Raw genomic sequence first — 4,491 nt, 5'->3', positions numbered from 1 at the left:
TGTTTAGAGTTGTGCAGCTCATTACTTGTTGATAAGATGATTTTCCAGAAGTGTCTTTTCTGTAGTTTTGCTTCTCAGGGGAGTAGGCTATTAAACATATGCATTTTTTTAGGGACAGATTATTTTCTTTGGATTCTCACAGTGGCTAGAAGGATTCCTGTGAGCCCTCCAGCTGCTTTACTAACACACCCTTAAATGTGCAGAAACAGGCTAGGGACCAAAGCCCCCCAGGCAGAGGTTTTCCTGAGGTCCACAGAAACCATATCTGTGAGCAGAATGAGAGGAAGTGGCATAGTTCCAGCCGTGTGCCAGAGAGGAGTGCCGGAACACTGACGGCTCTGCTTGGCTTTGCAGACAAAACTTGCTTGTGATTGAGTAGTTGTGTCCCTGGGCCACCCATCATTCCTTCCTTAAAAAGGAAAACAAAACTTAACATGATGTCCAATCTAGCTTAGTGCTTTACTTTCATCTCAATCATTTTTAACATTCCCTTTACATAGAATAAAGTCTTTTGAATAAAAGATGCACAATCTCTCTAAAGCCTCTTCCTCCCCATTTCTCTCCTTTCTATATCTCTGGTTGTGTGGGCACCGGGAGGCCCACCAGCCCCTGGCTTGCCCTTCAGTGTCTAGTCTTCTAGGCCCCGAGCCTTGTCCCTTGGTGGTGCTGATTTCACCAGCTCCATGTTCTACAGGAGAAGTGTGGCTTGTTCCTTTAGGTTAGAATGTTCACACAGAGCATCAGCCACCTTCTTCTGGCTGATTTGACCTCCTTATATTTCTCACTGGCTCTGAAGTAGTACCCCCTTGCCTTGACCTCCCCCTAGTCTTTGCAAGATCTTCTGGCCAGACCCTGGTAGGTGTCTGACAGCCTATTTATCTCCAAATCCATCATGTGAACCACTTGGGCACTTATGTCAGCTCAAGACTCAGCTCAGGCACCATGGCACATGGCACCAATAACCAGACATCTAGCTTCTGACCTATGCATGCATTCCTGATGCCTCTTCCTGATGCTTCCATCTTCTTTGTGGACAGACAGCCTTTCATTACTGAGTATAAAATGATGTATTACTTATGAGTCTTCTGTGCAGGGATGCCTGGTGGCCTGAGAGTCAGCACCTTCTCAGAGACCAGAATGGGAGGCCATGCAAGAGCCAGCTGGCTTTCTCCCCTACCTGTGGGAACAAAGCCCAGAAGGGGCAGGGAGGAGACACAGTCCCCCTGCTGCTCTCCCTTACCTAGGTCTCCCCTTATGTTCCTCAGGAAAGAGAGAAGAGATGTGATGTTCCTTTACCTTCTTCTTCTATTTTTCTCTAAATAAACCTTAAACAAGGGTACACGGAGTGTCACCTCTTCTTTCACACAAGAAAGTAGGAACAGGACCCTCTAGCCTTGCTCCCATTGGCTCTCAGAGTATAACAGAGAAATTCAACAGGTTTCTCTTTCTAGAGAGCCTGCTTTTAAAGCTATATACTCTCCCACAGAAGAGAAATGCCAGACCTTTCCTGTGAAAGGTGTGTATTTTTCATAGCTTGACCTTCAGAATAAAAAAAATGGCAATGAAATATCCATTAAAGGAGAAAGTACAAATGAACAGTTTAATATTTGCTGAAGTATTTTCAATACTTAAACCTCACAAGGCCAGGATAGCCCAGCTGCACAACTCTGGGGGTAGGATTATTGCCTCTGGAGTTGTCCTATGTGTTACTGTGATCCGCTTTTGTTTTAAATACATGTGTCCATTTGGGGTGAGATATTAAGTGGAAAGAAAGGGTGCCAAATGGTAGAACACCTTTTTTTTTTTTAAATATGAAATGCTTCACAAAGGATGAGGCAGTAATCAAATTCTTAGCCATGATTTTCTTAAAATATTTGCTCCTGTAATGGAGGAATAATCAGGAAAAAGAGTTTCATTCAAGTTAAGGGGCAAGAAGCTCTGGATGAATACATTTTGACTGTCCTGCTCTTTCATCTTCTTCATCAAGAATGCCTGCATGCGTGCTTGCTTTGACAGCACTAATACTAAAACTGGAACAATACAGAGAAGATTAGACATGGCCTCTGTGCACAGATGACACGCAAATTTGTGAAGCATTCCATATTTAAAAAAAAAAACCTATGCACAGCACCCATGACCACTAACATCTCTAACCTGTGAGGCCATTCCTAGGACAGGATCCTGATGCTTCTCTGTTTCCACTTTCTGTATAAACAGACAAGCTTTCTGGGTCTCAGTCTTCTTTTGGTAATTTCCCATGAAAACATAAAAAATATATATTAAATATGTGACATGCTGAATTTTACTCTTTAAAACGGTGAATTATGTCAATAAAGCTATTATTTTTATCTATTTACTTTTTTTGGTACTGGAAACTAAAACCAAGGGCCCTTAACCTCTGAGTCACATCTCCAACCACCCTTTAAAGTATTTTATTTAGAGACAGGATTTTACTCATTTGCTTAAGGCCTCACGAAGTTGCAGAGGGTGACCTTAAACTTGGATCCCACTGCCTCATCCCCAGCCACTGAGGTTACGGGCATGAGCCACCATGCCTGGGGCAAAGCTGTTCTTATTTAAAAAGTGGAGGGAGGGGGAAGACATGTAATCATCCACACACAATATTATTTTTTGCTCATTAAAAAAATAAGGGCCATATCTCATGAGTTTCTCTGATCTTGGATTTCCTTACTAATCCATAAACTGGAGAAATCCCTCCAAATTAATTTACATCATCCATTTATATGATTTTTGATGCAAATACATTTTATGAATCTAGTGACATATTCAACTCTTCCTTTAATAAGCACTTTATTTCTGTTTTTTTCCAATAGAATAATTCTTCACTTAAACACTTTGTAAATATATCTTTTTCATATTGGTGCTATCTTTTTGTCTAGAATAAATTCATGAGTAAAATTGTGTGGACTATGGTATATATTTTCAATTTTATAAATATTGGCAGAGTGCTTTTCAAAAAAGACTCTGAAAATTTACATTTCTACAAGCACCATGGTAGATATTTTCCTGTATCTCTACCAAAAATAGGTATTGTACTTTTTTTGACAGTTTAATGGATATAAATTATCTCATTGTTGCTTCAACCTGATTGAATGTTTTTAATCGTCTGTTTTCAATTGACTGTATCTACTACCTCAACATCTATTGGTTTGTTTTCCTTTTTATTGTTCATTTATAAAACTTATTTGCATAATAGAGATATTGACCATTTTTCTGTCCTATATATCATAAATATTTTCCCATGGTGGTCTCTTTTTCAAACAAATTTTTAAATTTTAAATATTGGAGCACAGCTATATTTTCTAATCAACCATACTAAATGTCTGTGTTTCAAAAATTGGTAAAAAAAAAAACAGTCTTCCCCTCCTCCAGGATTGTATATATAGCAATTTTTAAAAAAATATATGTATTTATTTTTCAGGTGTAGATGGACACAACACAATTCTTTTATTTTTATGTGGTGCTGAGGATGGAACCCGGGTCCCACCCGTGCTAGGCGAGCGCTCTACCGCTGAGCCACAATCCCAGCCCCTATATAGCAATTTTGAAAGATTTTGTTGTTTTAATTTTTACATGGAAATCTTTAATACATCTGGAATTTTTTTTTTTTTTTACATTTAGTATAAATTACCAGTCCAACTTAATTTTCTTCCAGATGGATAACCCCATATGGATTAAACCCTCTCTTTCTACTGTGTGAAATATCACCTTTGTCATATATTAAACTCCGGTTTATACTAGGATTTATTTCTCTTCATCCTCTTTATTCCATTGGCCTGTCTTCCTGTGCTAAGATTGTAGTCTTTTGTTTGTGGTAGCTTTATAGAATGCTTGCAGTAGACCACGTTCCCTCCTCAACATTCTCAGTGATCACCTTTAGTTTACTTTATTTCATGTGCACCAGGATAAGGAGTCATTGCAGAAGTCATACTGCTGGAGATGGAGAAGACAAGGGAAAAGAAATACTGCAGAATAAAAGCTATCCATAATAAAAATAATATGTAAGATAAAATCCCATTCCCCTCTTGTACTTTACCCAACTCCATAGAAGATGATGGTGTGAATGTTAGCATGGGCTACATTATCACCATGATGATATTTCCAAATGAGCACCATAACGTTACCCAGTCACTATGGTTATGAGAAAGTGTCTGAGATCTCTGCCCCTGGAAGTGAGTTTGATCTCTGAATGCAGAAATGAGTGTAGTTGGTAAAATATGGCCTTTTGAAAGGGGAATCATCTTTTTCTCCAAATGATCAACCATACTAAATAACAAGCAGAGCTGGACATTGTTTTGGAAGTTAAATATCCTGATGGACCCAACTCATTATTGCACATTTGTATTGCACTCTGAAAAAGGCTAAGTGCACAAAGAAAAAAATGGCTTCATGGACAAGCTTGGATTTTTCCCGTGTGTGAACAGATCCTTTCTGCCTCAGGAGTTTTTATTTACACCAGCCCTCCCAAGG

At 38.9% G+C, this 4,491-nt stretch overlaps 1 non-coding gene across 1 annotated transcript; it reads left to right on the top strand.

Moving 5' to 3' along the window:
- Positions 1–2,000: 2,000 nt before the first annotated feature.
- On the top strand, positions 2,001–2,108 carry LOC125617810. Its single transcript, XR_007348924.1, has one exon. It is a non-coding gene; the product is annotated as a U6 spliceosomal RNA (small nuclear RNA).
- The last annotated feature ends 2,383 nt before the right edge of the window (positions 2,109–4,491 follow it).

Source organism: Marmota marmota, unplaced genomic scaffold (genome assembly GCF_001458135.2).
Source record: "Marmota marmota marmota unplaced genomic scaffold, marMar, whole genome shotgun sequence".
Classification (NCBI taxonomy): Eukaryota; Metazoa; Chordata; class Mammalia; order Rodentia; family Sciuridae; genus Marmota; species Marmota marmota.
This window is presented reverse-complemented; position numbering and strand designations above follow the sequence as displayed.